The following is a 14,992-nucleotide window of genomic DNA, read 5'->3' as shown; positions in this document are numbered from 1 at the left end:
TAAGTATTCAAGCTGGGCTGAAGTGACAACTGTAGCGATGGTTTGCATGCTCCACCTGTGGCTTGTCCATCCCAAGGTGCTCAGTGTGACACCCAGACACAGAGTGATCCCACAGGGTGTTTTAGGACGGGCAGGAGGCTGGAACTGTGCCATGCACAGCAGCTAAAGCTGCGCTAGCTCTGCAGGAGACAGGTGAGAGGCTATCTGCAAATGGCCAAAATAATTTTCAAATGTGTCCCTCTCATCCTTTGCTTTGTATATTTGCCAAAATAATCAAGCACAGGTACACATTGCCTCCTCCCAAACACACACACACTGTTATTCAGAATTCTCTGTTTTGAACTGCTCACCCAAGTACAACCATGCTGGTTAGATTCAAATTAAAGATTTCCCTGCCAATGCACCTGTTTAGTAGACGGGTGTTTTTTCCATTGTTTTCAGTGCAAGAATTTTCAGTTAAAAAAAAGAAACCTCCCCTTTTACAGGTATACAGATACAAGAAATCCAGTTTATAAAGCTGACAGTGCAAGTCATTAATTAAATATTATCAATTACTGAAATTAATTAAATGTGAATGTCTGTGGATCAGAATTAGATTCTTTGCTATTTGACACATCCCAGCAGAAAAAAAGCACATCTGAGACAGCAGAACCTGGGACTCACAAGAAGCTTTTGCTGCCTCTTGAAAGAGAGCAGAACAAATGGTTGGACTGCAGAAGTCCCGGTTAGTAAATGCACAGTAAAGTGAAGAAAATTGATACAAAATGATTTAGTAGTACCTCCGTACATTCAGTCTAAATCTGTGTCATAGATTAAAAAATCAATTTGTATTTTTTAAATGGGAAAAAATTACAAAAAGAAAAATATTTTATGGGCAAGCACAGAAAGCAAAAAACCCCATTTCATTCATGCACAATTTTAATTCAGTTGGACTCCAATTCAATGAAATTCACTTTATTCATTTCAATTTTTTTATATTACAGCGTCATTTGAACCGAGCCTAATCTGAGTTTAAGACACACTCCTCACTTCCAGCAAGACCCCAGCAGCACAGGGGAGAAAGCACCTTGTAAGTGAATGTAGACAAGGTTTTTACAAAGGCAGAAAGTCTTTAGAAAGCCTACTGCTGTGGGAAATATTTTCCTTAATGATTCCTGTGTCTCCTGACATCAATAAATATTTATATGTTTTACTGTTTCATTGCCACCCATTTGGGTAATTCCTCAGACCTTCTATACTAAGAAGTCCCTCAGAACTAAATTTTTTTTTTTTTCTGAGTGAGGGTGGGGGGGGGTTTATGTTTGTGTGGGGGGGTTTTTTGTTGTTTTTGTTTGGTTTGGGTTTTTTTTCCTGTGGTGCTGGCAGAATTAACCTCTGGATGAATTCCTATTTGTTTTCAATTTACAGCTTTCCTTTGCTGATAAATAATGTATCTCATCCCTTCCTCTATGTGTCCAGATTTTGGCTTGCTCTTGCATCAGTAAGATCTTCACAGTTAAAATTCTCAGTATTCCTGTTTTCATCTTCAAGTCTTTCTCTTGCTCTTTTGTTATGTCTTTGGCAACTATAATAACTTACAAAATTAGATATCTGGATTTTATTACCCAGTACCTTGTGTAGTTTTTTCAAACAAGCCAAAGACTCTGATGTTATAAAATGAACAAAAAGCAAAAATAACAGATGTCTTCTGCTCATAGAAAGTAAAAGTTATGATGGAAGTGTGGGGCAATGATGAAGCATTTTCTTCCCCTCACTAAGAAAAAATACCAATTGTCACAATAAATGATCTGAGGAGTTTCTCCCCCCACACCCCTTTCATCCTCCTTCTTAGCATTTTTCCCCTATGACTGTTTTTTCTTTCCTGGCTGAGTTGTTTTTGTTTTGTTTTGTTTGTTTTTTTAACATATCTTTCTCTGCCAAGATTTTAAGTTCTTCACTGTGCGCAAATATGTCCATAATAGAAGACACAGCTCAGAAGAAGCCCCGAAAGTGGGACATCATTTAGTTATTGCACAAGACATTCATTGTGCTGGACTGGAGCAGTGGAAGCCTCCTGTCATTACTCACTAGCTTTGTGCCAGACTTCCTAGCCCACTAGTCACGGACTAGTTTTGGATTTTGGAAGCTGTAGGTTCATGGAATAAGGACGGTTTCTATTTTACCAGAGATGGATTCTATAAAGATAAAGGTGGTAGGAAAAAGCCCCACTAGCACATAGTGAGGAAAAAAAGGCACAAGTTTATCTGGTTCTCAAACAGGAGACAATAATATTTCCCTTTTGATTTTTTTTTTTTCCGATTGGAAACTTTCTGTGTTCTCAAAAAAGAACTTTGGGATGGTTTATTAGGAACAGATGAGTCTGGGTAAGTCAAACCAGCAAACAACTTGGTCCATAAGAAAGTTTTGGAATAAGATATGGACCCAATGGTGGAGAACAAAGAACTGTGGCTACATCCACGTGCATTCATTTCCATCTGGGCGTTGCAGATATCTGGAGTGATCAGATCCTGGTGCTTTCTGCTGGCATTCACCAATTTATTTGTTATTTGATGGCTGTTATTTCCTGCCATCATAAATGGAAAAAAATAAACAAAGCAAGGCAAGATGGAACTCCAGACTTGTTTGGGCTGGGAGGAACCTTAAAGCCCATCCAGTCCCATCCTCTGGCCAGGGACACCTTCCAGGTGGCTCCAAGCCCTGTCCAGCCTGGCCTTGGACACTGTCAGGGATCCAGGGGCAGCCACAGCTTCTCTGGGCACCCTCACAAGCAGGAATTTCTTCCCAATATCTAATCTAATCTAAATGTACACTTCTTCTTTTCTTTCACTGCTGGACATGGAATGACACAATGACAACCTAGACAATATTCAGAACAAATTTTGTTTCCAAAGGTATGCATTATGCTGACTGCATTTCTTGTGAAAGTGAATATTTGTCAGACACCTCAAGTCAACAAAGAGGCAAAAGCAAAAAAACCTCAGTTTTCCCAGGCTAAATAAGCAGCTTGTGCAGAAAGGAGGATGGGCAGGCTACAAGTGTCTGAAGGTCTTTTCTCTGAAAATGCAGCATGTGTTCATCCCAAGGACAAAGCAAAATGTCCGGGGGAAGAAAAGTGCTCCACACTCTCCTCACTGCTGCACTGACAGCAAGTAGGTAAATGGGATATGGTGAAGGATCAGAGTTTTACAACCCAGCAGCCATCATTTCCTTGGCAGGCAGGGAGCAGAATCTGAGCTGCTGGGAATGGGATCACCCTCTGGATGGTGCAGCCAGGGCTCCTGCCAAGGTGGTTGGAATGCAAGGGGGAAGCCAGGGAGCAGTAGAGAGAGGAAAGGAACCAAGATTTCATCTGAGTAGGCTTTTAAGCAAGCAAGACAGCCTGTATGCCCCACTAGAAGTAAAAGCAGAGGCTGAGATCACCCTGGATGTGGGTGAGGTTTGGAAACAAGGAATGTTGTGGCTACTTTTAATGAGAGTCACTAATGCTGATGTGCAGGATTCACGGGGACCCAGCAGGGCCGTTTGTGGGACTGCAGGACTGGCTTTGGGGTCTGCTCACTCAGCTTCATTATCTAAGCACGAAATCTACTCCAGAAGCAGCACATGCCCAACACCCCGCATACACAGAGCACGGATGGAGCAACCCACAGCCCTGGGTCACAGTCAATAAAATGTCAGCTTATCCACATGGCAGAGAAGTGTCTGGATTTCTGGCATTCTAGTTTCACAGATTTGGCATCACCAGAGGTGACACTGCTTTGAAAGTGAGTGCACATGGGAGAGCAGGGTCATAAATTCTTTCTTTCCCTGCCAACAACAGTAGGGTGTGAATTATGAGCAAATAAACAGTTTTACCTCCAGGAAACGGTGAAATTTTTCCTTCCCTGCAGATTATTCCTTGGATGGTAACGTGCATCTAAAAATATCAGCGTATCTTGTCAACACACTCACACATTCCTCTGTTATAGGGAATATTCAGTGCAACATGCAGATATGAAAGGGAACCACAAGCAATGCCAGTGTCAGTAACAACAGCTGCTGCAGGATTGCCCATCCTCTGGTACCACCTTCATGAGGCATTGTTTTTCTGCCTGTGATCTGCTCTCAGCACACACAGTAGACAGAAGAGAACTGAAAACCACCTGGGAGGGAGGCAGAGCTGGCTTTGCTCTGAAAACAGTGCTCCCCAAAGAGGTGCTAATCCAGAGTGTGACCACCTTTCAACACATTCTAAGAGCTTTCTCTTTTTAGAAAAAGGCTTTTTGCCAATTGTCAACTGTCAGGCAAGAGAGAAGAGGAGCAGTAAAACAAAGTGAGGTGTGTACATAACAAAACACAATTCTTCGCTGGGGAAAGAGGGGAGAACAAAGTGTCTTTGAACAGCTTTGGGATCCCATCACAGCTGTGTAATTCACTCCAAGAGCCCTTAGGGACCACAGGGGAAGAGAAGACCAAAAATGCAAAGATCAGGTACAATCACTGAGCATGAGTGAGACAGAAGAAAATTGATCATCGCTAGCTTTTGAACACACAGATTTTTGTCTTACATCTTTCCCTCACTCTCAGCAGAGAAGGAACTTTCAGCATTAAACAAGAATAAGAGAATGACAAAAGAGAATTCATGGTATAAATGTGTAGAGCTGCTTTCATGTGCCCTTTTCATTGGGGCCTCTCGTGTCCCCCTCAGTTATTCAGTTTACCAGGTGTGTATTAAGTCATAACTCCTCTGCCTACAAAACTAAAGTATCACAACATGAGAGAACTTTAGGGTTGTGTAAGATGTCAAAATAATTAAAAATAACCTCTATGTCTTTTGTATCATTATAAATTTTCCAATTACAGTAATTTCACGAATACAAGCCGCACCAATTTGACCAAAATTTTGGTGGAAACCCGGAAGTGCGGCTAATATTCCGGGGCGGCTAATCTATTAACAAAATTCTAAAAGCTGCCAACACGGAAGTGAGAGCCCGCGGCAGCCCCAAGCCAAGCTGGAGCCCGGCCGGCCCCGGCAGAGGTGGGAAAGCCTGGCAGAGGCGGGGCCAGCAGTGTCGGGGGCGGGCGGCAGAGCCTGAGCCAGCAGGGCGGAGGAGCCCGGGAGAACTGGGGCTAGCAGTGCAGGGGAGCATGGCAGAAGCAGGAAGGCCGGCGGGTGGGGCTGCCTGGCAGCGGGGGAAGCCCAGCATAATCGGGGCCAGCAGCGTGGGGGAGCCCGGCGGTGCGGGGGCCTGCAGTGCCGGCCAGGGCGAGGAAACGCGGCGGCGGTGCAGACGGGAGGGGGCGGCCGGCGAGCGTGGTGGCGGCGGCGGCAGCCCTGCCGGCGGGGCGAGCGAAAGCGGCGCTCGCGAAAGCGCCGCCCGGCGAGCGAAAGCGCCGCCGCTCGCGAAAGCGCCACCGCCGCTCGCGAACCGCGAGCCGCGAAAGCGCCGCCGCTCGCCGCGAACCGCGAGCCGCGAAAGCGCCGCCGCTCGCCGCGAACCGCGAGCCGCGAAAGCGCCGCCGCGAGCCGCGAACCGCGAGCCGCGAAAGCGCCGCTCGCGAAAGCGCCGCCGCGAGCCGCGAACCGCGAGCCGCGAAAGCGCTGCCGGGAGCCGCGAACCGCGAACCGCGAGCCGCGAACCGCGAGCCGCGAACCGCGAGCCGCGAACCGCGAGCCGCGAAAGCGCCGCCGCGAGCCGCGAACCGCGAACCGCGAACCGCGAACCGCGAGCCGCGGAAGCGCCGCCGCGAGCCGCGAACCGCGAGCTGCGAACCGCGAGCCGCGGAAGCGCCGCCGCGAGCCGCGAACCGCGAGCCGCGAACCGCGAGCCGCGAGCCGCGAGCCGCGAAAGCGCCGCCGCGAGCCGCGAGCCGCGAACCGCGAGCCGCGAACCGCGAGCCGAGAGCCGCGAGCCGCGAGCCGCGAACCGCGAGCCGCGAAAGCGCCGCCGCGAGCCGCGAAAGCGCCGCGGGTCGAGCACGGCGCGGGGCGGGCGCGGCGCTCGCGAGGCGCGGCGCGGGGCGAGCGAAAGCGGCAGCGGGGCGGACGGCGAGCCCGGCGGCGGCGGCGGCAGCCCTGCCAGCCGGGCGAGCGAACGCGGCAGCGGGGCGGTGCTGACGGGAGAGGGGGGCCAGCGAGCCCGGCGGCGGCGGCAGCACCACCCGGCCAGCCCCGCCGAGCCGTGGCGCTGAGCTGGGCCACCCGGCCCCGTCGGCAACCATGAGCGGGCCGAGCCTGCCTGGCCCCGCCCCGAGCCAGTAAAGCCCGCTATGCCGCGATCCTGTTACTAATTGGCCAATTTGTGAAAGCTGCGCACGGATTCTCGCGACGAACGAAAGTGCGGCTAATATTCGGGGTGCGGCTTATCTATTGACAAAGACAGCAACATTGTCGAGGCACCGGGGGTGCGGCTTATAATCCGTGCGGCTTGTATTCGTGAAACTACTGTAAGTCCTTCTTCAGCATTAACCAAACCAAATCAAACCAAACCAAACCAAACCAAACCTCCCTCCCACCAAAAATATAGACAACTTCTACAATATTAGACAGTAATTCTACAATGTATCAGCTCTATTTTTTTTTTTAACTGGTTTTGTACCACTGTCTTTCTATTAATTTTTCCCCCCCTTGCTGTCCAGTGCTTAAGATTTCTCTCCCAGAATCAGTATTTCTGAAGAGACTAGTTTGACAGCTTGAGATGTTTAACAGCAGGACATCAGAGTGCATCACAGCTACCTTTTTAATATTTAGATGTGTAAAGTTAAGATGAGGACTGTGGTGCTAAGCATTTTAAAAATGCTGACTTGTCAACACAAATTGAAAATGGAAATTCTTAGCTATGAATTTTATCTGGACTCCAAGTATTAAAGCCTCTAGTCAATCAGAATTTAGTCATAAACATGTAAAAGTACCAAGCACTTATTTTCATACATTATTTCTCAGCTTTAACAGACTCAAGAGAGCAAAATGAACACATGAACTGATTGAGATTGAAAACATTAGTGCTATTTCTAATATGCTTTTGCTAGAATGGAATACATTGGTGACAATTTTTTTTCCTTCGTTGTAAAGGCAATACTTTGTCATATTCTCTCAAAATAAATTGGAGTGACTATATTCCTTCACTTCAACCCAGATATATATGAATTTTTTGGTGTGAATATTTTCTAAAGTAGCTGGATTCTACACGCACACACTAAATCATTAAACTGCCTGGTTACTTTTTTCCTTAAGAGACAACTTTTAATGTCATTGATAGAGTTGGGAAAAGCTGTTCTCTAAAGAACTCAGCCACACTGGGCAGTAATCCCCCTGCAAGTGCAGATATTTGACTTTCAGGTTAATAGATGTCATTTCCACCTAAGCACTCAGGGAACAGGCAATTCTTGATCAGGTGAAGCTGCTCTGTAAGCAAGGCCTTTGTCACACTGCTAAAGGTGACACAAATTTCAGGTGGCTGAATCCCTCCCTGCCCAGGTGGAGGCGTCCAGCTGGTAAAACTTACTGCATCTGTAATGAAAGCTTTAAGGTAGGAGCCTCTTCTATTTGCAATAAAGCTCTGAAGGGCAATTTGGACATCTCATCAGCAAGGTCCAAGGTTCCTAGCCTAGACTACATGTGTAATATTGGGCAATGTGAATAATCAGCCTAGAATTACCAAGGTTGTTATTGACAATTCTATTGAGTCTAGGTCCATTTTCCGTTAAAAAATCTGCAATATATGTAAGAGAAAAAAAGCAAAAAAAGAACAAAAAATGAAAGTAAAAAAAAAAAAAAAAAAGAAGAAAGAAAAAAACCCCCAGTCACAGATAGGGAAAAAAACCCACAGTTATTGAAAAAAAATTAAAAAGTAAGAAGTGATTAAGGCCCACATTTAGCCACTGCATGGAATAGTGGTATCCCACAAAGGTTTGAGTTGGAAATACCTAACAGATGATCTGCTCTCACCAGAGCAGAGCAGAAGGAATGTGCTGAGGGTGCCTTGATCCCACTGCCTGTGGAACAGAACTGTGCAGAAAGGTTCCTTAATGCACTGGAATTCAGCAAGGTGCAATGCATGTGTAGGCTGCAGCACAGTCACACCTCAAGGAAATATTTTTAACACATTAGGAGAAAATGTAAAATCTCCTTATGAAATATGATGTTTGGATTTATAACTGAGTTTCCCCTGGAAAGTTCTGGGAAATTTCCCTAAATCAAATTAAAGGTAGGGAGCTCAGCAGGCCTCATAAATCTCCTGTCTAAACCAGGAATGCTCCAAGTGATGCACGTCCAAGTCAGGAAGCATGACAATAAATTTGATGACATGAAATGAGCCTGTTAAGCCTGCATAAAACTGTGAATAGGCAGTTTTTATGCCTTTCCTAGACAACTACAAATGAGGCTTGTTTCTGTGAAATGCTGAATGAAGTGTCCACATGTGCAGCTACAGTCCCATTGGATCTTATCCACAGCAATGAAAAGTTTTCTGCTCAAAGAATTTTGGAGGTTACTTCATCATTTTTATCTGAAAATGTTCAAATGAATATCAGGTCTTGGATATCTCCTTCTCCAATGTCTACTGCCAGGCAGGAGGGAGCTCAACAGGAGTGCAGTGGGATTAACACAAAGATGAGAAGTGGTTTGGAGCATCTCTTTGATGAGGGAGATGGGTCTGGTTGGTTTGGAGAAGAGAAGGTTCAGAGGGGTTTTCATCAATCTATGAAAACATCCCAAGGGCAGGTGCCAAGAGGATGGTGCCAGGCTCTGTTCAGAGATGCACAGTGACAGACAAGAAGTGATGGCCATACACTGGCCAAGCACAACAAATTCTACCTCAACCTCCTTCTCATGGAGGGAGCAGAGCCCTGGAACAGCTGCCCAGGGAGGCCCTGGAGTGTCCCTCTCTGGATAATCCCAAACCCACCTGGACATGCCCCCTGCCTTGGCAAGGTGGGGGGCAGAGGGTCTCCAGAGCTCCCTCCCAGCCCTAAGGGCTCTATGAACCTGTGAGTGAAGCCCCTTCAGCTTTGGAAATTCATTGCTGGGGTAAGAACAAGACTTTCTTGCTCCTTACAACATCTCACTGATTCACAGTGTAAAGCAACACTCTAAGACTGTGCAAAAGTTTATAGGTGAGAGACAGGCTGGGAGAAGGATCCAGAGAGACCCTAGAACCTCTCCAGTGCCCAAAGAGGAACTCCAAAGGACTTCATTGCTCACACCTCTCCTCAGGAAAGGGTTGGGAAAAAACAGCCCATTATCATTCAAAACCTCATTATAGACCATGGTAAAACACACATTAAAGCAAAGAATTACAGTAATTTCACGAATACAAGCCGCACCAATTTGACCAAAATTTTGGTGGAAACCCGGAAGTGCGGCTAATATTCCGGGGCGGCTAATCTATTAACAAAATTCTAAAAGCTGCCAACACGGAAGTGAGAGCCCGCGGCAGCCCCAAGCCAAGCTGGAGCCCGGCCGGCCCCGGCAGAGGTGGGAAAGCCTGGCAGAGGCGGGGCCAGCAGTGTGGGGGGCGGGCGGCAGAGCCTGAGCCAGCAGGGCGGGGGAGCCCGGGAGAACTGGGGCTAGCAGTGCAGGGGAGCATGGCAGAAGCAGGAAGGCCGACGGGTGGGGCTGCCTGGCAGCGGGGGAAGCCCAGCAGAATCGGGGCCAGCAGCGTGGGGGAGCCCGGCGGTGCGGGGGCCTGCAGTGCCGGCCAGGGCGAGGAAACGCGGCGGCGGTGCAGACGGGAGGGGGCGGCCGGCGAGCCTGGGGTGCGGGGCGAGCGAAAGCGGCGCTCGGCGAGCGAAAGCGCCGCGAGCGAAAGCGCCGCCGCGAGCGAAAGCGCCGCGAGCGAAAGCGCCGCCGCGAGCGAAAGCGGCGCGGGGCGGGCGCGGCGCTCGCGAGGCGCGGCGCGGGGCGAGCGAAAGCGGCAGCGGGGCGAGCGAAAGCGGCAGCGGGGCGGTGCTGACGGGAGAGGGGGGCCAGCGAGCCCGGCGGCGGCGGCAGCACCACCCGGCCAGCCCCGCCGAGCCGTGGCGCTGAGCTGGGCCACCCGGCCCCATCGGCAACCATGAGCGGGCCGAGCCTGCCTGGCCCCGCCCCGAGCGAGTAAAGCCCGCTATGCCGCGATCCTGTTACTAATTGGCCAATTTGTGAAAGCTGCGCACGGATTCTCGCGACGAACGAAAGTGCGGCTAATATTCGGGGTGCGGCTTATCTATTGACAAAGACAGCAACATTGTCGAGGCACCGGGGGTGCGGCTTATAATCCGTGCAGCTTGTATTCGTGAAACTACTGTAGTTATCAGCATATTGGAATTCTTACCTGAATAATCAGAGAATTAGTATTGCTTCAGATCAAATTATTAGAATAAAAGTAAAGAGTAGAATACTATTACAAAAAAAACAACAACAATAATAATAATAAATAGCAACACTAATGATAATATTTAAACCCATTCAGTGTCTTCAGACAATAGTATGTGGTGGGAGGAACACCAAGTTTTCAGCATCTCATTTCTTTTGCTGGAGAAAGAGGAGGATTTCCCACACATTCCCCACCAGCCCCCAGGGACAGGCTTGGCGTTTTCATGTGTTTTCCAACTGTTTTATTCACTTTTATCTCCCTTCCTTGGTGTGAAGGAAGGTCCTTACCATAAGTGAATTCACTGCACGTGGTACATTTTGCATAAGTTAAATATTTGGGATATGTTCTCGTTGTTACCTCTAAATTGATTTTGTCCAGCTCCACTTGGAATACACAGCACATCATAAAACACCTACATCTGACTGACATGCTAATAAAAAAAATAAATAATATACTGTAACAGGACTTTCAATGCTACCCTGATCTATCCTATTAACCCCAAAGGATACATTAAAAGCCCAGCACACAGTTTCAGGTTTTTCAGTGGCACTCTGATGGCCAAGTTTCCATTTAGAAGGATATTGGCTTGCCTTTGTTTTCATTTCCAGAGTGCTTCATTAAGCTTGCAAATGTTTAATTAAGTTTTATTAAATGCATTAAGCTGAGAGTAAGGAGCTGCACTTTGCACACTGGGTGAAATGGACTCAGTGGAAAAAGCCCATTATCAAGAGTGATCAAGATTGATCTGTGAATGCTTTGGCCAATTTGTAGCTAGAGAGAGGCTACAAATTGGCCAAGCCATTTACTTGCTGTTTATTTAAAGGAATGAATCATACAAGTAAAAATAAATCATTGTTTTGATCAGCCATTCTCTCTCTTTTTCTTTTTCTTTTTCTTTTTCTTTTTCTTTTTCTTTTTCTTTTTCTTTTTCTTTTTCTTTTTCTTTTTCTTTTTCTTTTTCTTTTTTTTCTTTTTCTTTCTTTCTTTATTCTTTCTTTTTCTTTCTTTCTTTCTTTCTTTCTTTCTTTCTTTCTTTCTTTCTTTCTTTCTTTTCTTTCTTTCTTTCTTTCTTTTCTTTCTTTCTTTCTTTCTCTTTCTTTCTCTTTCTTTCTGTTTCTTTCTCTTCTCTTTCTTTCTCCTTCCTTCCTTCCTTCCTTCCTTCCTTCCTTCCTTCCTTCCTTCCTTCCTTCCTTCCTTCCTTCCTTCCTTCCTTCCTTCCTTCCTTCCTTCCTTCCTTCCCTCTTTCTCTCTCTCTTTTTTTTTTTTTTTAATTTCCTTGTATCAACTGTCTGTTCTCCCTGTTAGGCTGCACTGACTCCTTTGAGGAAGTACTGATGTTTTGCCAGCTCAGGGATTTTATTGTAAGGCTGATGATACCAGATTTGTTTCAAAGTCTAGATCTTGGAAAGATGTCACAGAGTGAGTCTTCATTATGTGCACACAAAAAACTTGATATCCTCAAGGCTAGAAATAATTGGTGATATAATGGGAATATTGTGGGGAATAGCCTTCCAGGTGGCATGTCCCATACCAGGCTTGAGCTAAAAGAAAAATCCAAAGATTTTTAAGCTGACAAAGCCATCTGATATATAAAAGTTTCTGATAAACAAAACCTCCAGTTTCTGTGGCTGACAAAAATCTTCTCACTGTCCTTGCCCTGGGTAAAACTGATATCTGTGGGTGAAAGCCCCTGACTGGAAAAATGAAAAACAATGCTCTAACTTAAACACTAAATTACAATGCAGTCTCATGCTTTTAAAGCCAGATTCCAAGGATCAAAGGTTTGTTGTTTTTCTTAACATTCTTATTATGTGTAATTTATGCTAATATATATTCCTGATTGCTGGTGGTTTTTTTTTTTTACTTGAAAGCTTACAACTAATCAAAGAACTATTGCTATCCTTGGCTGAACTTTAATTTTTGTACTCAGAAAATTGTCTCTGCTACAACATCTTGGCTCCTTGAGAAGATACTTGTTTAGGAAAAGAGTAAACTGTTCACTCAACATTTCCACTATTTTTTGTCTTAGTTCATATATACGTACTTTGTGCTAATTGAAACAGAACCTTAAGTTGAATTAATTATTGTATCAATTGAGCCCTGAATCTGCACCAAACAGAACAAATAATTAATTTGTTAATGAAACTCTACCATGTCCCTGCTTTGCAAATAAACTAAGAGTGAGAAAGGAATTGGAAAAACATCCAGGGAAGAGAAGAAAAAACAGCCCTGAAACATCCAGGGAAGAGAAGAAGGACAGAAGGGACTAAAATTAACCACTTATGTGACACATGTATTTGTGTATCAAAACTGCAAGCCCATTTGTCATGTAAAACATATTTCTTTTTGGTTTCTAGATGTTACTAGCCACTGATCAACATTACAATCAGTAATACAGACTTTGGGGATCTTTTGCATTGTGCTTCAGGACTTATAAACATTTCTGCTGCATGGCATTGTTTGAAAACACAAAAACCAGTTTACACAGGGCACCTCCACCTGAAAAATTAAAGAATGACATTATTTTCAAGTTACACAAGGCAGAAGATGTATGGTTTTTATGCATAAAATATGTATATGTCTCCTATCCCATCCCTTACATCTTGCATCCTACAATTATTAAGACATTTCCAGGCAGCTGACACTAGAGCTAAACAGCAAGTATTGAATTATTACTTTTTCATCCTTGTTGACTTTTTTCAGACATTCTTAGATGAACATTTTTAACTCCCAAATAATTTAGGATCTTAACCTCAGGACTACAAAAAACCAGGAATGAACTAGAAGTTTCCATCAGGTTCCAAATTGTGCTGAGATTTGAAGGTGTGTGAGAGAGGCAGAATGGATTAGAGACACCTCTGCTTGTGAATGTTGTTTTTAAAGCTGCTGCAATTGGAGCAAGCACACAGAACTCCTCTGCTGCAGCTGAAGCCTGGAAGACCTGCACACCAGCGCTTCAGCCTTTCACAGGCACTGAATTCCAATTCCAAGGAAGAGTCTTTCACTTTCCTCTTCCTCTGTGAATCATGGAGCCCCATTTGAGCCTGCAAGTCTTGCTTGAAAGAATCTGTATTAATTATTACTCATCAGCCTTAAATATGGTGACAGCTCCTGTTGGCAGCACTGTTTATTTTGTGACCATCTTCTCAGCTCTGCTGTCACATGGAGGTTTTTATCTCATTCCCAAGAAAACAACCTTTCCCTGTGACCAGCTGCTGAGAGCAAACCTCCTCTCCCTCCCCTCCCCAGTCTTGAACATGCCATCCTTATTTCCTTGCCAATGAAATTCTGTCCTTATAAATAGGGGCCAGGCTGGAGTTATAGATATCAAATTCTAGGCTGCTCAAAGGAGAAAACATCTCTACTGCTTCTCTGGCTTTCCCCTTGATAAATATTGTGATCCATCTGTCAAAGTGTTCCTAATTTCTTGTGACTGTTTGTGGTTTCCCTCTCTACAGAAATATTTCTTGTTGCAAAGGTTTGTTTGGAACTCTGTCTACCAACCTAATCCCTGTGAAAATCCTTTCTGATGGAAATATTATTTATCAATCTTTTAATATGTCTTGGGTAATCTAAGTCTGCAAAAAGAGACCTTGGAAAGCTAAAAAACACATAATCTTCCACCATCCCTTTCTCATTTAAAAAAAAATAGAAAACGCTTCCAAATTTCAAATAACAACCAAAACCTATCAATATAGCTGAAGAAGAGTAATTATTGCCTGAGGGGAAAAAAACCCCAAAAAACAAACAACAAACAATCCCTGAATAAGATACCTCTGAAAGAGAAGAAACAAATATTCTTGGAGAATTAAAAGGTTTTGGAGTCTAAACAGTAGAACATAAAAACAATAAAAACTGAGTCATTAAGTGAGAGAAGATAAAGTGAGAGCTCTTGGCCAGCTCCAGAGGACAGAAGAGGAAGGAAGGAAGGAAGGAAGGAAGGAAGGAAGGAAGGAAGGAAGGAAGGAAGGAAGGAAGGAAGGAAGGAAGGAAGGAAGGAAGGAAGGAAGGAAGGAAGGAAGGAAGGAAGGAAGGAAGGAAGGAAGGAAGGAAGGAAGGAAGGAAGGAAGGAAGGAAGGAAGGAAGGAAGGAAGGAAGGAAGGAAGGAAGGAAGGAAGGAAGGAAGGAAGGAAGGAAGGAAGGAAGGAATCAGATAAAGCTTTTAAAGAAAAAAAGGGGAATATTAATTCTCTCTTCCTCTACTCATCTGCATGGGTACAGTCACAGTTGTGTGAAAACAACAGGATCATTTTTTACATTTTGAAACCTTAAGCCTCTGTCCTAAAGATCCTGTGCAAGTAAGGATAACTCAGCAGAACTTCCAGGGACTCAATCTGCTTTGATGGCTACATTTGAGTTCCAAATAATGATGCAGAGATCAGAGTTACAGACCAATCCCACTGTCAAGTGCAATTGGGACAAGGAAGGATACTTATATGAGACCAATTACCCTTCTTTTTCCTTTTGATGGCAATAATGTCCAGAGTCAGAGTACATAATATTACACATTCAACTTTATTTGTTTCTATCAGTTTCTCCACTTCCTTCGTATTTTCAGCTACTTTATCCTTTGCTTTTGTCCTAAAAATGTTTCACTTAGAAGTATGAGTAGGAAACCCCCCATATGTCATTGCTTGGCAGAAATAAACAGAAAAGAAAAT

General features: G+C 45.1%; 1 long non-coding RNA gene across 2 annotated transcripts in view; it reads left to right on the top strand.

The window, feature by feature from the left end:
* Positions 1-838: 838 nt before the first annotated feature.
* Positions 839-14,992, top strand: part of LOC117000325 — a 54,916-nt gene continuing 40,762 nt past the window's right edge. For both annotated transcript variants that reach the window (XR_004418744.1, XR_004418743.1), the window contains exon 1: positions 839-1,069. This is a non-coding gene — a long non-coding RNA (uncharacterized LOC117000325). The remainder of the gene's footprint in view (positions 1,070-14,992) is intronic.

The sequence above is a fragment of the Catharus ustulatus genome, chromosome 9, assembly GCF_009819885.2.
Source record: "Catharus ustulatus isolate bCatUst1 chromosome 9, bCatUst1.pri.v2, whole genome shotgun sequence".
Lineage (NCBI taxonomy): Eukaryota > Metazoa > Chordata > Aves > Passeriformes > Turdidae > Catharus > Catharus ustulatus.
This window is presented reverse-complemented; position numbering and strand designations above follow the sequence as displayed.